General features: G+C 43.9%; 1 protein-coding gene across 2 annotated transcripts in view; it reads left to right on the top strand.

Annotated features, from left to right (window-relative positions):
• Window positions 1–5,825: 5,825 nt before the first annotated feature.
• Window positions 5,826–20,046, top strand: part of CANX (calnexin) — a 35,355-nt gene continuing 21,134 nt past the window's right edge. Inside the window, exons 1-2 of one of the 2 annotated variants that reach the window (XM_032846797.1) lie at window positions 5,826–5,992; window positions 14,268–14,430. The gene's annotated coding sequence lies outside the window, so the exon portion shown is untranslated. The remainder of the gene's footprint in view (window positions 5,993–14,267; window positions 14,431–20,046) is intronic. The other variant, XM_032846796.1, reaches the window with a different exon arrangement.

Genomic DNA, 20,046 nt, shown 5'->3' with positions numbered 1-20,046 from the left:
TTAGCAGAACACCCTCTAGTTCCATCCATGTTGTTTTGCAATGGAATATTATGCAGCAATGAACAGTGAATGCATTCGTATACATGCTGCTAACATGTATGGAAAGAAGACTACATATTGTATGATCCCATTTATTTTTAAAATTTCTATTACTTTATTTTTTAAAATTTAAATTCAATTAGCCAACATCTAGTACATCGTTAGTCTCAGATGTAGTATTCAATAATTTATCAGTTGCGTATAACACCCAGTGCTCATCACATCACATCACATCCCCTCCTTAATGCCCATCACCCAATTACCCCATTCCCCTCAGTATGATTCCTTTTATATGACTTCTCTAGAAAATGGAGATCAATAGAGGGAGAAAGCCGTTCAGCAGTTGCCTGGGGTTGACTGGGAGTTGACTGCAAATATGGACAAAGGCTCACATATCCTGAACTTGGATTGTGGTAATGGCTGTAGAATTCTCTACATTTACTAAAAATTATTGAATCATTTACTGACAATAGGCAAACCTCATGGTATGTAAATTATATATCAATAAAGTTTAAAAAAAAACCTATGTGGAGGGTAGAATAAATAGATTTATTAAAAATATTTTATTTATTTACTTGAGAGAAAGCTAGCAAGCATGAGTGGGGGAAGCAGCAGAGCGAAAGGGAGAAGTAGGCTTCCCACTGAGCAGGGAGCCTGATGTGGGGCTTAATCCCAGGACTCTGAGATCATGACCCAGGCAGAAGGCAGATGCCCAACAGAACAGACTGAGCCACCCAGGTGTCCCAGAAGATTTTTCTGGTGTGTAAGATTTCAACAAAACCTTACTCCATAATCTTGGGAAGCACCAGGAAGATGAAACTACCAATCATGGTAGTAAACCACAAAGAAAAATGGAAGATATCAGGTTATTCAGAGAACATTAAAAGAGATGTCTGTACAAAGAGTCCATAGCTATTTTATACCATAGAGCCCCAAATTGGAAACAGCCCAGATAACTGTTACTTGGTGAATGGGTAAACAGACAGGCATCCTTATACGATAGAATACCACTCAGCAAGCAAAAGGAACAGATTTGTGATAAATGTTACCTTATAAATGAGGATCCTGGAAGACTCTGTTGAGTGAAAGAAGCCAGACACAAAACACTATATACTTTATTGTTCTATTTATATGAAGCTCTAGAAAAGAGAACTCTGTAGTAACAAATTAAGTCAGCTTTTGCCTGAGGCCAGCAGTAGGGATGGGCTGGGAATTGCTATGAGGGAATGGTAGTGTAATAAAAATCGGCCTTTGTTCTGGGTTCCTGGTGCACAGCTCCCAGAATCCTTGGAATTTCCTGAACGAGAGGAGCATCTTTTTTAATTTTTTAAGATTTTATTTAGTTATTTGACATGGAGAGAGAGATCACAAGTAGGCAAAGAAGCAGGCAGAGAGGGGTTGGGGAAGCAGGCTTCCCGGTGAGCAGAGAGCCGATGCGGAACTCGATCCCAGGACCCGGAGACTATGACCTCAGCCAAAGACAGAGGCTTAACCCTGAGCCACCCAGGCGCCCCTTATTTTTATTTTTTAAAAGATTTTATTTATTTTGAGAGAGCAAGAGAGCAAGAGCAGGGGAGGTACAGAGGCGGAGGGAGAGAGAGAAACTTTCAAGCACACGCCACACTCAATGTGGAGCATGATGCCAGGCATGATCTCAGGACCCTGAGATCACGACATGAGCCAAAATCAAGAATCGGAAGTTTAACCTACTGTGCCACCCAAGTGCCCCAGGAGCGTCTTTTGTTATCCATAAGGACCCCCTTTCGGCCACACCTGAGTTTATGCTAATGAGGTGATTATTGGTGGACCCCTAGAGAGCTGCCTGTTGGAGGCTGGTTACTAGCCTCACCAGTAGGAAAGAACTAAAGAGGAATGTACAGTGCTCCCTCTGGCTGTGTGCCCCCTTTCTCTTTCAAGCAAGGGAAGGAGGGGATAAGCAAGAGTGAGGGCTGCTTTGCAGATAGGTAGAAGGCAAGTTAAGTTATAAGAAGCAATTGGATAGGAAGGAGGGATTGGTCAACAGTTTTGTTTACAATGAGTTTTAAACATTTTATTAATTTTTTTTAGAATTTATTTGCCACACACACACACACAGAGCACATAGCATAGGGAGCAGCAGGCAGAGGAAAAGGGAGAAGTCGTCTCCCCACCGAGCAGGGATCCCACTGTGGGGCTCCATCCCGGGCCCCTGGGATCCTGACCTGAGCCAAAGGCAGATGCTTAATGACTGAGCCACCCAGACATCCCTAGACATTTTATTTTTTAAAACTAAACACAAAAGCAGACATTTACATGATTTTTTTTTTTTTTTTTTAAGATTTATTTATTTATTTGACAGACAGATCACAACCAGACAGAGAGGCAGGCAGAGAGAGAGAGAGAGGGAAGCAGGCTCCCCGCCGAGCAGAGAGCCCGACGCGGGACTCGATCCCAGGAACCTGAGATCACGACCTGAGCCGAAGGCAGCGGCTTAACCCACTGAGCCACCCAGGCGCCCCATTTACATGATTTTAAAGTAAACTCTACACCTAGTGTTGGGGCTTGAACTCATAAGCCAGAGATTAAGAGTCACAAAATCTACCAACTGAGCCAGGCAGGCGCCCCCATTTATGTGATTCTTCATTGAAAAAATAATATACACACATTATGAAAAAGCCTCCTTTTCACTATTCACTTGCAGAACCCACATATTGCACAGGAGGTACCTGAACCTAAAGTCAGAAAATGAACAAATCCACAAGTGTGGTTATGGCAAAATCAACAAGGACCAATTGCCCTGTCAGATAACCCTTGGATTTCTCCATCTCTTGGTAAGTATAGCATTATCTGCATGGGGGATCTGATTGATGAGATCTTCACTGTTGGAAAACATTTCGGAGAAGCAAACAACTTCCTAGGGCCGTCAGATGATCATTTCCACAAGCGGAATCAAGAAAAAGACCACCCACTTGGTAAAAGGTGGAGATATTGGCAACATGGAAGACCAGACTTGCAGGCTTAGTAGAGGGATGAATTGAGCAATTATTTTTGTAATCTGGTCAGTTAATCAACAGTGACTGCTTTTAAATTGCGGGGGAAGGGGATATATTCCATGAGGTTTGTCCTTTGCCGCCTCCTCCTCCTTTTTAAGATTTTACTTATTTCGTTGAGAAAGAGAGAGCACAATTTGTTGGGGGGAGAGCGGCAGAGGGAGAGGTGGAAGCAGGCACCCCGCCGAGCAGGGAGCTCTACTTGGGTCCTGGGATCATGATCTTAACTGACTGAGCCACGTGCCCCTTACTTCTTCCTCTGAAGAACATTATGCTCTAGCCAAAAAAATCCCAAGCAGGATTCTTAGCAAGATCTCCAGTCTTGCTCTGTCTTTGGCCCAGAGAGGATACCCTAGATCAGCCAAGCTTGAATTCCCTCTTTTGAGGGGCTATACAGTTCACCTCCAGTCACCCAGGCTCACACTCCCAGTGTTGGCGTTGATTCCTCTCTTTCCCTATCCTCCTGAGTCCAACAGACCATTCTTCAAGCATCAACATTTAATGCTTTTGTTTCTATACATGCTGCTTTTCCCTAACCCTGCCCTTAAATCAGCTCCAAGAAGAGGCTTCCTAACTGTCCTCATAGTCTCTCTGTCTTTCAGAATTCCCTGGAATAATACTGAAATAATCTAAAATCCAAACCAGGGGCACCTGGGTGGCTCAGTCAGTTAAGTGGCTGCCTTCAGCTCAGGTCATGATCCTAGGGTCCTGGGATCGAGTCCCACATCGGGCTCTCTGCTGTTTATTTGACAGACAGAACTCCCTCAGTTCTGTCTGTCAAATAAATAAATAAAATCTTAAAAAAAAAAAAAATCCAAATCATCTCCCTGCAGACTCCTTGGCTAGGCCTTCAAGGGCTAGCCCCTAACCCAATCCTAGAGCTGACATCCTATTGCTTGCTTAAACACCTTTCTCCAGCCAAAGAAATAAAATCTTTTAAAACACTCCAGCCTAGGGGCGCTGGGTGGCTCAGTCCGTTCAAGCTTCTGCCTTTGGCTCAGGTCATGATCCCAGGTTCCTGGGATCGAGCCCCACATCAGGCTCTCTGCTCAGTGGGGAGCCTGCTTCCCCCGCTCTCTCTGCCTGCCTCTCTGCCTACTTGTGATGTCTGTCAAATAAATAAATATAAATAAATAAACAAAATCTAAAAAACAAAACAAACAAAAAACACTCCAGCCTAAACACACACTACCCATTCTCCTGTGTTCGCATATGCCGTTGCCTCATCTAAGGAAGACTTCAACTCTCTTCCAACTCTCCATCTACAGAAATCCTGCACACCTTACCAGGTCCAGCTCAAGTCTTCTTCTTTCCCTGTCCATTCTAGATGAAAGCGGTTCCAACCCAAAGCTACATTACCTTCTCTTTTAAAAAAAAAAATTTTTAAAGATTTTTATTTATTTGAGAGAGAGAGCAAGAGAGATCACAGAGAAAGCAAGAAGCAGACTCACTGCTGAGCAGGGAGTGGGATCATGACCTGAGCGGAAGGCAAACTCTTTAACAACTGAGCCACCCAGGCGCCCCTTCCTTTCTCTTTACTTTTTAGCCCCTTTACTGGCGTAGCTCTTTTGCTCGCATACAGTTCCTATAACTACATTTTAAGCTCACTGTTTGGAACACGTGGCATAGGGAATATCATAAGTAAAACTCTCTTACACAGACCTGGGTGTTGAAGAACTGGAGAATACTAAACTCAGGCAGACATCAAACTCTGTCTCCTCTTTTATCCTCACAAGCGCCAGGAGGGAATAATGCTGGTTCCTAGGATAGGATATTCCGTTTCCTAAATCAGAGGTAAAAAGACTTAACCGTGGCTGATTCTTAACCTGCTGATTCTAGTTTTTTCCATCTTAAGATTCAGCCTTTGGGTCTCCAAACAAACGGAAGACCAAGACCAGGACCTATAAAGGCCGAGAGAAACCATTTTCTGAGGTTCTCAGCACATTAAAACTGAAGATGTGTCTGAGGTGGGTTACAAAAACTGTGATGTGTCTGACATCTTCCCATCCTTTTCCCGAACGCCGTCAGTCTGTCTCCGGGCCCTTACGTGTAATCTTATTCAAGGAGACATCCCAAACTGAAAAAGGAAATGACCTTGGGTTATAGCATTCTGAACTCTGTGCTGGGTAAGGCGGCGGCAGGCTGCTGCGCCCAGAGAGATGACTCTGCAGGAACGGTGGCGCCGGGTTACATGCACAGCGCTGCGAAGTCAACTACAGGCCAGGCCAGGGGAGCCCGCGCCGGGTTGCGTCCCGGGCCCGCACATGCCGCCTCCGGGAACCGGCCCCTCCCGATGGCCCAGCGGAGCTCCCACCCGGTCTGCCGACTGCCATTTGCCCCTAAGCCAAGGGAACGGGATGCCCATCCCGGGGGCCAGGTCCAGGCCCCGGCGGCGTAGGAACCAACAGCTGGGGATGAAAGACTGGGCATTGGGCCCACTAAGGCACCAGGGCAACCGAGCACCAGAACGCCGGCAGGGTCGGCTCGCCGGGCCAGCCCCGCCCCAGCGCGCGCGCGCCCGAGGTTCCCGATTCCGGGGCGGCCCACCTCCTTCCCTCCCGCCCAATCAACAGCCACTTCCTGCCTCATTCCCAGCCAATCCTCACACTCCACGAAGAATAGCCCTAGGGGGCGTATGGGAAGGTGCATAGAGCGATGGCCACACCGGCCAGCCAAAGACCGGAGCTTGTGCGGGGGGGCGGGACTTGGCGCCGGCCCTAGCTACTCAGGAGCGAGGGGCGGACGCAGGGCCGGGCTTCGCGCGGTGGGGCTCGCTCGCGCGGCAGCGGGGGTAGCCGAGGCCTCTTGGTTCTGCGGCACGTGACGGTCGGGCCGACTCTGCCGCTGTCTCCACTGCAGCGCGGGGCCAGGTGTGCGGGCGGGTGAAGGCGCTGGCTCCGCCGGCGGTCCCCGTAAAACTCGAGGTGAGACAGGAGGCCCACGCGTGTCCTCGGGCCTGTGAGGACCTTGGGGGGCCTGGGTGCGGGGCGCGGCGGCCGAAGGGCCGGGCGTGGCCGGGCCCGAGGGGGTCGGGCTGGGTTTGAGGGCCCAGGCCCCAGCAGACGCGCCGGCGGTGAGGGACGAGGCGCGAATCTGGGCTGCTCGGTGTAGGGAGCCAGGCCATGGCCGCGCCGCCGGGGGCGGGAGGCGTGGCAGGTGCCCTAGAGGCTCCCTTGACCTCTGGGTGGCTAACTTCTTCCTATGGCTTTGCTTCTAGGGCTTTCTGAGGCCTTTTACTGGCTACCTGGGAAGCCGCGAGGTGGGTCGGAGTCAGCGGGGAAACGTCTGGAGTGGGATCGGGCCTAGTCGGCGCTCCTAGCAGTGGGAGAAGGGGGTCTCAGACCGGGAGGGAACGTCTGGGATTAGCCTTACAGGTTCGGTAGGGGAAGATAAACCCGCGAAGCGAAGACAACCCTAGCACCCCGAAGAGTGGAGAATGTGCTAGAACACGCCTTGGTTGAAAAACTTCAGTCTTAACATTTACACCTGTTTGGGGGTGGGGAGGGATCCAGTCGGAAATTCAGGGGACGTTATTAAAAAGCAGGAAAGCACCCAAAAGCTCACCGAGGGCAGGGCGCTTTATGGTGGAGGAAACGGGAGACCCAGAGCTATGAAATGACTGGCCCAAGGTCATGCCCATTAATTTTATGATAACGTTTGGGATTATAGCTGAGGGCAGGGCAGTTTTGGTGGAGGGATTGAGGGTATAACGGCCCTGGTTCAAGCCCTTTGGACCATTTGTTGTTGTGTGAACTTAGGCAGTTCACTTACCGTTTGCGTCCTAGTTCTCCGCAAATAACGGACGTGATAATACCTGATGAAGTTGTTGTTAGAACTAAATTGGGTGTACAGTAAAGTGGGGAAGTCTGACACATAGTGTTAGACGAATAATGATTGCAGTGTTGCTCTAATCCCAGTTCATTTGGTCCACTGCACTCCCATGCTGCGTTTCGAGTTAGGTCCTGTTGCCCAGTATCTGAAGTCACATTTACGTCTTTATTTTTAATTCAAACTTTAATGAACGTACAGCGCAGTGTTGGTTTCTGGCTGAAGCTACGTTTACACTAACGGGAGGGAGAACTGGATCTAGTGGGTCGGCTGCTGGGAATGGCACACGTGAGTGAATGCCGGTTGAGGGAAGTTAAACTGAGTTGAAAATTAAAAGCTTGCGAGGACAAAGGTGAGCCACGGTTAAGTCTCTTTACCTCTGGTTTAGGAAACGGAATATTCAATTTTGTAATGAGTAGACTTCTGTCTTTAAGAGAGGAGTTGTGTTGAGTTTTGAGGTGCTACTGTATCTTAGCTTTTTCCGCATCGTTTGGGGGTCATGAATAGAATCACTGCCATGTTGTACACTTGCTGTAATTATACTCAGAGCAGACTTGGAACAGAGAGGTAAAGCACTGTGTGGGAGTTCTTCGCACCAGCCAGGGTGCACAAGCCAGCAGGCCTGGTAACTGAATCACGAGAAGGCTGGAGTGAACGGTGTATTGGAGTGAATGAGTCCCACAACGGCAGATTTTCTGACCTATCTGAAAATGGGTGTTAGCATCATGCTCCACCTAAACTATCTTAGTTGGTCAGGCAGTTCAGCTGACATTATCTTCCAAGAACCATGAGAGGTAAACGGTTGGGCAGAAGCTGTTGCTGCCCTTTTAGCAGTCATGCTGTTGTATCCTTTCATGAGAGTTCTCTTTGCCCTGCAAGATAGCTTCAGGCATGAAGTGACGGTTGGTAAGCAGAAGGCAGAGTCTTGAATTCCAGGCCCAGCATGGTAAGTAACTGACTTAGGAACCACCTTGGTTTCCCCATCTTCAAGGTAGAAATGGGAAGTCTCCTGGCTGCCTAACCATTAGGGGGGGTTACTGGGAGGGACAAATAAGATGGTGAACAGGGAACTGCTACACTCCTGGCAGGAGAACTGGCAGTCCATAACAACTCCTAGGAAAAATAACAGGGCCCGCACATAGTTGTAACCTGTATAGCTTACTGTAGAACTTCATTGGGAAAGTGCGGCTGGTTGGTCGATTTTTTAACTGCAACAGATGTACTTGTAAATTAAGCTTAACTTTGGGCTATGAAACCGATTTGGAGAATTGTTTGTTTGTTTGTTTGTTTTTTGATAAAGAATTTAGAGGATTGGGCACCTGGGTGGCTCAGTTGTTAGGCAGCGGTCTTTGGTTTGGGTCCTGATAACCAGGGTCCGGGGATCGAGGCCCCCGTCGGGCTCCCCGCTCAGTGGGAAGCCTGCTTCTCCCTCTGCCTGCCGCTCCCCCTGCTTGTGCTCCCTCTCTGTGTCTCTCTCTGTCAAATAAATGAATAAAATCTTGAAAAAGAAAAAAGAATTTAGAGGATCTTCAGCAATGTGTTTTGAGTATTCACATGTTAAACCTAATTAGGTTATAGGAAAAAAAAAAGTGGTGGTATGGAAAAACCAATTATGTTCCCATCAATGAAAAACAAAATTCAAAACTCGAAACAAGGTGTGTGTGTGTGTGTGTGTGTGTGTGTATATATATATATATTTTAAGATTTTATGTGAGAGTGATCACGAGCAGGGGGAAGGGTAGAGGGAGAAGCAGACTCCCCAGGGAGCCAGATGTGGGACTCCATTCCAGGACCCTGGGATTACGACCTGAGTCAAAGGCTGGCATTTAACTGACTGAACCACCCAGGCACCTATATAGATATATTTTTAAGTGGATAAGCGTTCACAATAAAGATTATGTTTTATGTGGGGCCCCCGCCCCCACAATGCTTTTACTTTTTGACTAGATGCATGTGTAATATAGTCAGAAGGTATGGGGTAGTAAATTGGTTCCTCAGTGACTGGAATCAAATCCCTTTTAACTGGTTCCTTTCCAATCGAAGACTTACAGTTTCTTGCTTGCCTTGAAACTTCGAGTTTTAGAACCATTAAAACTTACGTGGTATCACTAGGCCATATGTAGTAATAGTAGAAATCCCTGCTAGGGTTATGCATATATCCTGCAAGCCAGGCACTTGCATTTTGTTTATACAACGACCCTAAGAAGTATATAGTGTTCTTATTCTCATTTAAGAGATGAAGAAACTGAGGCCCCAAAGTTAGCAGTTCACTCGCTGTACCAAGTTATTGGATAGTCCAGGAGGGATTGTGACTTCTGAGTACCTGCTCACAAACACTGCTGTGTGTCTAACTGTGACCTTGGATAGTTTCTGTAATTTCTCTTAGCTTTAGTTTTCTCCTGTGTCAGCTGAGGGTGATCAAACCTCCTGGGGTTCTTGTAAGGATTAAATTAGACAACCTGAGATATTTAAACCCCATAAGACCAACATTTTGAAAGGGTGTATTAATAGATGAGTGGATAACCTGCATGAAAGAAAGACTGCCTCATTTCTTATATGCTGCCTTAAAAAATAAATTGGTTTTGTTTTTGTTTTTTGGTTTTTTTTGAACCACCAAGAACATTAGGTAGGTCATTTCTTCTGTTCCTCTTTCTAATTTCTCATGGATTAAAAGAATTATTTGAAATAGCTTAACTTCTTTTAAGAGACAAGTCCCACAAAGAAAAGCCCAGAACCAAATGGCTTTACTGGTTAAATCTGCCAAATACTTAAACAAGAATTAACATCAGTCATTCATAGACTCTTCCAAAAATAGAAGAGAGCACACTTCCCACTCATTCTATGAGGCCAGTATTATACTGATACCAAAACCAGAGACTTCACAAGAAGACTATAGACCTGTATCTTTATGAAAATAGATGCAAAACCCTCAAAATGCTAGCAGATAGAATCCAGCAACATATAAAAAGGACTATACACCATGACCAACTGGGATTTATCTCAGGAATGCAAGGTTGGTTCAGCATACAATAATGAATGTAACACTCTACATTAATAAAGGACAAAAACCATATCTCATAGACACAGAAAAAAGCTTTTGACAAAATGCTCCCTTTCATGATAAAAATAAACAGACTGGGGAACGTGGGTGGCTCAGTTGATTAAGTGACTGCCTTTAGCTCAGGTCATGATCCTGGAGTCCCCGGATCGAGTCCCGCATCGGGCTCCCTGCTTGGTGGAAGTCTGCTTCTCCCTCTGGCCCTCCCCTGTCTCATGCTCTCTCTCTCTCTCTCTCTCTCTCAAGTAAATAAAATCTTTATTTAAAAAAATAATAAACTGGGAATAGAAAGAACTTCTTCAGCTTGATGAAGTGACAAATAATCCCTTCCTGGGGATTTCTTCTGTTCCTCTTTCTAATTTCACATGGATTATAGGAATTAGGGTTGAAATTTCCTAACTTCTTTTAAGAAACAAAGTCCCACAAATAAAAGCCCACAACCAAATGCCTTTATTGGTAAATTCATTCAGAAACCTAGGGAGGAATTAATACCAATCCTTACCACAAACTCCTCTGAAAAATAGGAGAGAAACAATACTTCTCAACCCATTTAGTAAGGTCAATATTCCCTAAATACCAAAACCAGAAAAGCCTTCACAAGAAAAGAAAACCATACACCTATATATATATTTTTTTAATAATAAATTTTTTTATTAACATATAATGTATTATTTGCCCCAGGGGTACAGGTCTGTGAATCGCCAGGTTTACACACTTCACAGCACTCACCATAGCACATACCCTCCCCAATGTCCATAACCCAGCCACCCTATCCCTACTTCTCTCCCCCATACACCAAAATACATACACACACACACACATATATATATATATATATATATATATATTTTTTTTTTTTTTTTTTTAAACGTAAGCTCTACGCCCAGCATGGAGCTTGAACTCATGACCCGTGATCAAGAGTCGCATGCTCTACTGACTTAGCAGCCAGGTGCCCCAGACCAATATTTCCTATGAAAAAAATAGACTTAAAAAGGTAAAATATAGAAATTTTAAATTTAATAAACTCAAAAAATAAGGCTCCATTTGTTTTAAATACCTTTTTTTCTACACAGACCCTTATTGAGAATAAAATTTTGTGCCTTACAGGGTACAAATTTACTATTTCTTTAGCATGCCCATTCCTAAAGTTGATCTAAGTGGTTATCTGAATTTGCTGAAATTCAATGCAGAATTGTCTGTTTCTGTTAAATCAGATATTACGTGTACAGGTGAAGTCTCCTGTGTTATTAAATGTATGTAGTAAAATAGTTGGGATTGTCTTTTTTCAGAATGTGCTGAGAACAGAATTAGAATTAACCAAGAAATAAATTGAATTTTGGAGAATTCATGAACAGAAATAATCAGTGACAAAGCAGGAAAAAAATCACAGATAAACATGGACATTTCTGTCTACGAATGCTGAAATTGTAGAGACACTATTGCAAGGAAGAGTTAAGAAATCATACAGTGTGGTTGGAGGAAAGCAAGTTTTTCTGGCCATGCAAAATTATTCAGCTTTGCTGAAAAACGTTGGAGGAGGAGGCAGGTTTATTAGACCTGTGGGTCTTGTATGAGAATTGAACTAATTCAATTGGTTGTACTAATTGTGCATCAAAGAACGAACTATTTGCTTATACCTACCTATAAAGTCCTGGACTCTGATAGACTTTGTATTACCTTTTTCTATTTTCACAGCAGGCCTTCCCACCAGTAGTACTATTTTTTTTTTTTTTTTTTTTTTTTTTAAAATTTTTTTTTTTTTTTTTTCAGAGAGAGAGAGAGAGCGAGCACAGGCAGACAGAATGGCAGGCAGAGGCAGAGGGAGAAGCAGGCTCCCCGCCAAGCAAGGAGCCCGATGCGGGACTCGATCCCAGGACGCTGGGATCATGACCTGAGCCGAAGGCAGCTGCTTAACCAACTGAGCCACCCAGGCGTCCCCCACCAGTAGTACTATTACCGCAGCTGTAAAACAGGGAAAGAAGACTCCTGGGAGTTCAGTAAGCTGAGCAGGGCCACAGGGAGGAGCAGGGGAGTCTGGGGCCCAGGCTTCTCTGGGTTATACCAACTACATGTGCCGTACTGCCTTGGGTTATCAGGAATTACTTTTCTGAATTGTCCATTTTAAGGTAGGAAATTTCCAACTCTAGAAGTCAAAATGAATTCACTCTTGTAAAAGTTAAAAAGTGTCGACTGCAGTATTAAAAGTGAGTAGATTAGGTGCTCTTGAAGACTCCTGTCCCTGAGATTTTGAGAGCTGGACTTAGTGCTCTGTCCTTGGGAAATTGGGAATCAAACCAGAAGTCATGTATATTATAAGTGTATAGTATAAATGTGTGTGTTTGTCCATGTGAACTCAGAGGGTAGAGATACTCTGGCATGGATATAGGTAGATAATTACATTTAATTACCAAAAACAAAACCATTATTAACTGGAAGGAAAAGAGAAAGACTTGACCTCTTCAAGTTCAGATTTCTAATCCAGCTCATATTTCTGAGTCTTCCTTTATAATTTTAAGCTTTACAGAAGGAGGTCAGTTTAAAGCTGGTTTCTGGACAACTTTGCTCAAGTCTGAAGTGCCATCTTTGTTGATACAGTATACGTCATTTAAAAACATTTAATTTCAGGGGCACCTGGGTGGCTCCGTGAGTTAAGTGTCTGCCTTCAGCTCAGGTCATGATCCCAGGGCCCTGGAATCAAACCCCACATCGGGCTCCCTGCTCTTTGCGGAGCCTGCTTCTCCTTCTCCCTCTGCCTGCTGCTCTGCCTACTTCTGTTCTCTATCACTCTGTTAAATAAATAAATAAAAATATTTTTAAAAAGACCATTTAATTTTGAACTAATTATAGACCTGTAAGAAGTTGTAAAAATAGTACAGAGCAGTCTCTGGCAACCATCATGCAACTTCCCCCAATTGTAGCATCTTTTTTTTTTTTTTTTTTTTGGAAGTAGGTTCCATGCCCAGGGTGGAGCCCAGTGTTGGGCTTGATCTCACAACCCTGAGATCAAGACCTGAACCAAGATCCAGGGTCAGACACCTAACTGACTGAGCCACCCAGGCATCCCCTGAGTGGTAGCTTCTTACATAACTATAGTTCAATCTCGAATCCAGGAAATTGACATTGGTGCAATCTACAGACCTTACTTAGAGTTTACCAAGATTTACATGCACTTGTGTGTGTATATAGTTCTATGCAGTTTTATCATGTTGGGAATTCATTTTTGAAATTGCTGCTTTTTTGGCATTGTTTTTGTAGAAAGAGAATACTAGCATGAGTCTTAAGTGGTACTAACCTGTGCATTTTTTGCAAGTTAGATAAAGAAAAGATAAGGTTATAGTATTATGAGTTTATTTTGATACTGACCCCAACCCCCCCCCCAAATTGATTTGTAGAACTACTACTACAGTATATTCATTAAGTCTGAAAACACAGGCAAGTATACATAATGTCATCAAGGTCACTTTTAATCCGTAAAACATTTTTATGTTTCCAGATTTTTAAAAATCCCCTTACCCCTTGTGTTTTCAGACTTTATGGATACCATATTACAGATTGAGTTCCTGATTGACTTTTTTTTTTTTTTCATATTTGATCCCTCCTTGGCACTCGTGGAATTGGATACCATTAACAAACATTGGTTTAGTGTCTTACTCTAGCCAAGTTTTCTGATGGGCATCAGATGCATTTTTTCCTTTAACCCGTTTTTAATATATAATTCCCAGCCTGAGCCTGTGATTGCCAGAAAACACTCTTGAACTCTGCCACCCAGCTTTTATCAGAAGTCCAGTTGATTGACTGATGAGGATTTGAAGGATATGCAGTCTGTCGATTTCTCTAGAACCTAGGTATTGTAGGTTTTATTTTTATTATTTTATTTTTATTATTTTATTTTTTAAAGATTTATTTATTTGAAAGAAAGTGTGTTCACTTGTGAGCATGGGGAGGGGCAGAAGGAGAGGGAGAGAGTCTCAAGCAGAGTCCTGCTGAATGGGGAGCCTGGTCCCCTGAGATCAGAACCCCAGCCGAAATCAAGAATCAGATGCTTAACCCTGAGCCACCCAGCTGTCCCGTAGGTTTTGTTTTAGATCAAGTTCTGGATCAGTAGAAATTAGAACTTGGACCATATGGAGTTGGCCCCCACAGTTACTGGTTTTACTGACTAAGCCTTTGCTTAAAGGATATCATAAGACAGAACCACACAAAACTCCCATTTGTATATAACTGAATGGTATTTTTGAGACAAGTTGTCCACTTCAGTAGATTCATAGATGTTGAAAGATTTTCATATTTGTGCTTTTGTTTTCTGATTGCAGGCTGTCCTGGGGGTCCATGACTGTAGTGATTTTAATTTGGCTAAGATAGGAATTTAAACAGCCCACTGTGAGACTCTCATAGCACCGACTAGCCTAGCTACAGGTGGTTCATCCACCCAGCATTTGCGTCCTGGCTCACAGGGGCTTTGCTGTAGAGTTTAAGGTAAGAGTCTTGCAGTGATAAAAATTATGAGAGACAGGGAGAGAAGATGGCCTCTGAAAGAAGACCAAAAAATGAAGTGATCTAAGAATATAATGGCTTAAAGTTGGAGGTGGGGGGCTGTCATGGCGTGCAGGAATGTGGGAAGCCTTGCTGTCAAAGAGCTGATAGATCTTGGCATGAACTGTGAAATAGAAGAGAATTTTAGCAAATGTGATCAATGTTTCTTTATTATAAGAGAATGTTTCTTGGTTTAAAGGTAATTGCTTTATGCACTTTTACTCCTCAGCCTTTCAAATCTACGAACCACTTGCTCTGTGGCTCTGGGGAAGTTGGGGTGTGTGTGTGTGTGCTGTTTGTTTTCTAAATTAAGCATTCTTGCTTTGTTGTTGAACTCCTTGTTATAGATTTCCTATCGATAATCTTAGAAACAGGAAAGCAAAGTGACAGAAGTGTGCTCTCTGCTTAGGATTCTGTCAGCGTAAAGACAAATGAAGACTTTAAAGGGAGAAAAAAAACCTCTGAAATCTTCCTAGCTGTTAAAATATGTGAAAAATCACTTTGTCTTTCAGACAAAAGCATTTGTGGAATTACAAGTAGCGTGCACTGCACCAGACTGCAGGAGCCTTGGCTTCTTTTTTTTTTTTTTTAAAGATTTTATTTATTTATTTGACAGAGATCACAAGTAGGCAGAGAGACAGGCAGAGAGAGAGGGGGAAGCAGGCTCCCCGCTGAGCAGAGAGCCCGATGCGGGGCTTGATCCCAGGACCCTGGGATCATGACCTGAGCCGAAGGCAGAGGCTTAACCCACTGAGCCACCCAGGCGCCCCAGGAGCCTTGGCTTCTGATCCTGATTCTGCCAATAACTGATTGTTGGCAAGTCGGTCTCTGGACCTCATTCTTGTGCAAAAAGGAGAGCTAGACTAGATTCCTGTGGTATATTTCAGCTCCAGGATTTTTTTGAAGGGGTGGGAGATCAACCATTTAAGGCATAATTGTGGAACATCTTTTTTTTTTTTTTTTAATTAATTTTTAGAAAAGGTTTAGGTTTACAGAGAAATTATGAAGCCCACACAGAGGATTCCTATATGATGCACATCCAGTTTCCCCTACTGTTAACAACTTAAAATTAGTATGGAACATTTGATTATAATTAAGGAACCAATCTTGATACATAAATATTAACTAAACTTTTCTTTAATTCATGTTCCCCTTGTTTTTACTCACTGTCCCTTTTCTGTTCCAGGATACATTGCATTTAGTCAGATTTCCTTAGGCTCTCCTTGGCTGCAACCATTCTTTAGTCTTTCCTTAGTTTTGACGGCCATGACATTTTTGAGGACTACTGGTTAGGATGTTTTGTAGAATGTCCTCCTGTTGTTGGGATTTTGTTTGGTGCTTTTCTCATGATTAGGCTGGGGATACGGATTTTTGGGAGGAAGACTGCAGAGGTTAAAGTCCTTTTTTCATCACATTGTGTCAAGGGTACATACTATCAACATGACCTCTCACTGTTGATGTTGACCTTGGTCACCTGGGTGAGATAGCTTTTGCCAGGTTTCTCCAGTGAAATGGTTCTCTCTCTTTCTCTCTCTCTCTCTTGGTTTTCCCATACTGTGCTCTTGGGAGGACATCACTGTGTAGCCACCTACATGTAAGGAGTGGGGGATTAGGCTCTCCTTCCTTCAAGGAGGAGTAGCTGCATAGATCAGTTGGAATATTTCTGCATGGGAAATTTGTCTCTTCTCCCCCATTTCTTTCTTTACCCATGTATTTGTATCAGATGGACATTTACTTTATACTTGGGGTATTATCTAGTACCACTTATTTTGTTGACTCATACTGTTCCACTTTGGCCACTGGGCACTCTTGTGTTCCTTTAACATACCACCCCCCCAATCATGATGGCTGTTTTATTTTTGTTTTCTTTTTTGAACACTTCTTTGGCACTGTGAGATGTTCCAGGCTCATCTTACTTATTTCCTACCCCAACCCTAGAGTTGGCCATTTCTCTAAAGGGCCCTGTTTCCTTTAATTGGAAGTGGTATTAAAAATCAAGATCTTGGGGGCGCCTGGGTGGCTCAGTGGGTTAAAGCCTCTGCCTTCAGCTTGGGTCATGATCTTGGGGTCCTAGGGTTGAGCCCCGTGTCGGGTTCTCTGCTCAGCAGGGAGCCTGTTTCCCTTTCTCTCTCTCTGCCTGCCTCTCTGCCTACTTGTGATCTCTGTCAAATAAATAAATAAAATCTTTTTAAAAAAAAAATCAAGATCTTGGGGTGCCTGGGTGGCTCAGGGGGTTAAGCCTCTGCCTTTGGCTCAGGTCATGATCCCAGGGTCCTGGGATCAAGCCCCGCATCGGGCTCTCTGCTCAGCAGGGAGCCTGCTTTCCCCCTCTCTCTCTGCCTGCCTCTCTTCCCTTCCTACTTGTGATCGCTCTCTGTCATATAAATAAATAAACTCTTTAAAAAAAATCAAGATTTTGGTACTAGGTATATTTATTGCTACTGAGGTGTAGTTTCTTCTAGGCCTTCACAGGTGACAGCAGGGAAACGTGTGTACTAACGGGCATATGTGTGCATATCTAGAAATACTACATGTAACCCTCCGTGAATTAGCTGCAGCATGAGTTTACACCGATGTCTCCAGCCCTCTCCCATTACTATAGGGCTGTTCCAGCCTCTTGCCCTTGCTTATCAGTCAGTGCGCACACCTAACAGTGAAAAGGTGGCTCCCACCTTCCATCACCCGTATACTCACTTGCTCAGTTCCTGTGTCCGTATACAGCAGTATCAGGAATGTCAACCTGTACACCCCTGGGAACGAACTTACCAGCTGGTAAAGTGCTTTTGCACAGTCTAGTTTACAGATTCTGAAGTTACGTAGGTCAGCATCTTCTCACTACCCCTTCCAGTGAGGTGGTTTAATGTATGTGTAACAGATTGTCACATCCTATGTGCTGTCCTTGGATCACTTGACCTCCTAAATGATTTTCTAAGGTTTTCATCCAGTGAGATTCATTCTGTGCTGTGACGTTTCATGGGTTTTGACAAATGCAGAGTTACGTATCCATAATTCTAGCAACCTACAGAGTAGTCTCACTGCCTGAATTATCCCCCTGTGCTGATGGCATTCATCCTGACCACCTCCCCCGAACCTCTGGTGACCACTGATTTTTTTACTGTATTGTAGTTTTGCTTTTTCCAGAATGTCATATTGCAATTATACAACATTTTTCCCTTTCGGACTGGCTTCTTTCACTTAGCAATATGCATTTAAAATTCATCCAAGTCTTTTTGTGGCTTGATAACTCATTTCTTTGAGTTGCTGAATAATAGTGCATTGCAGCTTGTTTATTCATACAGCTATTGAAGGATATTTTCGGTCCTTCCAAGTATGGGGAGTTATGGATAAAGCTGCTAGAAACACTGGTGTGGAGGGTTTTGTGCATATGTAATCCTTCAGATCAGTTGGGTAAGTACGTAGGAACATGATTGCCAAATAGATGGTAAGACTCCGTTTAGTTTTGTAAGAAATTGCCACACTGTCTTCCAGAGGGGCTATGCTGTTTTGCATTTTCACCAGCAATAAATGAGAGCTCCTGTTGCTTCACACCTTTGCCAGTGTTTGGATCTTGGTCATTCTAATATGTGCGTGGTGGTATCTTGGTTTAATTTGCAAGTAGCCAGTGACAGATGATACTGAGCATCTTTTCATGTTTATTTTTCATCTCTGTATCTTTGGTGAGCTCTCTTCAGAATTTTTGGTCCATTCTGTAACTGGATGGTTGGTTTTCTCTTTGGTGAGTGTGAGTTCTTTGTACAGTTTGGAAACTGGTCTGTTATCAGTTGTGCGTTTTCCAAGCATTTTCTCCTTGTCTGATTTGTCTTTTCATTCTCTTAAGTCTTTCACAGAGTTGAAGTTTTTAATTTAATAAAATCTGACTTACTGATTTTTCTTTCCATATATCTTCCTTTCGATGTTGTATGTAAAACCTTATTGTGAGACCCAAGATCACCGAAATTTTCTCCTGTGGTTTCTTCTAGAAAGCATAGTAGTGCAACATCCTGTGTAAATACCCACCCAGTCAGTGCTACCTTTTGGACTCCATTCCATGTAGGGGGGCTGAAAGAAGATGGGGGGATGCTGTGTCTTAGTAATGTTGGATTTTCATTAACAAAGCAGAGAATTAAAGTCACCTTAAAATTTATTGTTGAATTCTTTGTAAATATGGACAAATCTCTAACACAACTTGGAACATTTAAGTTGACTTACTAGTGGTTCTTGGAACTAGAATGGACCTATTGGCTGTCGCATTTGGGGGGGATATTGGCAAATACTGTAACAATACTGGTGTAATAGTACTGGTGTTAACACAGCATATGTGGAGCTGGCAGAGGGTAAGGCTCATTAAAGTAAGAGCTCTGAGAGGCGTGGTTTGGCAGGACTGATGCCTCACAGGTTCCACGGCCTTCTGGATTATGTGAAGGGAATAGGTGAATGCCTGCACACTTCTCTCACCTAAAAAACCAGGTTCTGCACCCCAGAGTGTAGAGGAAACGGCAGTGGGTGAGAAGTGCATTTTCTGAAGCTTCCTAGAGACTTCCTGTGTTGTTCCTGACAGGACAGGTAGCCAGCCTTCTGCTCTGTGAAAAGGGTTTTCCTTGTAGTGGGACCACTCTGCCTCCCCGACACAGATGCCTCCCCTCCACCCCCCCATCCTAGGCCCACGGCCTGGGCTCGCTCTTCCACAGTCGCTCTGCCCTCACTAACCCTATCTGAACCTCCCCATTCCAGATCACTCCTAAAGGCTCCTCCTGCCTGGTCTTTTTCCTGTCTTCTCTTCCGTTATGCCTTCTCAGTATGCAACTACATAGTAGCGTTCTGTCTAGTGTAATAGAAATACAGGATTTGAATTCTTTGAGTCTCACTTATTAGTTGTGATAATAAGTAGGTTATTTTGATTTCACTAAGTCTTGCTTCCTAACCCATAAAATAAAACAAGAGTAATACCTCACAGGAGATTTATATGAACAGTGTGTATGAAAGTGCTTTATAAACTGGAAAACCAAGCCCAGATGGATTATTCATAAACCCTAAGCAGTGGTCTCAAAGTGTGGTTCCCGGAACTTGCTGGAAAAGTAAAAATCCGGGACGCCTGGGTGGCTCAGTGGGTTAAGCCGCTGCCTTCGGCTCGGGTCATGATCTCAGGATCCTGGGATCGAGTCCCGCATCGGGCTCTCTGCTCAGTGGGGAGCCTGCTTCCCTCTCTCTCTCTCTCTCTGCCTGCCTCTGTCTACTGTGATCTCTCTCTGTCAAATAAATAAAAATAAAAAAAAATCTTTAAAAAAAAAAAAAGTAAAGTAAAAATCCAGGCCTGGACTGCATCAGAAACTCGGACCGAGTCCAGCAGTCTTCTTCAGCAAGTCCCTGTGTGATGCTGACAGCTGTTTAAGTTTGAGAAACACAGCTCTACATTTTACTTAAAAACTGAAGGAGAGCTGTTTTGGTTGGCCTGGGCTGCTGAATAGAATACCACGGCAGGGGCTTAAATCATAGCAAATTATTTTCTCTCAGTTCTGGAGGCTGGAAGTCCCAGATCAAGGTGTTGTTGGGATTGGTTTC

This window comes from Lontra canadensis, unplaced genomic scaffold (assembly GCF_010015895.1).
Source record: "Lontra canadensis isolate GAN:19392208 unplaced genomic scaffold, GSC_riverotter_1.0 scaffold181, whole genome shotgun sequence".
Taxonomy (NCBI): Eukaryota; Metazoa; Chordata; class Mammalia; order Carnivora; family Mustelidae; genus Lontra; species Lontra canadensis.
Note: the sequence above shows the minus strand (reverse complement) of the source record. Positions and strands in the feature narration are given on the sequence as shown.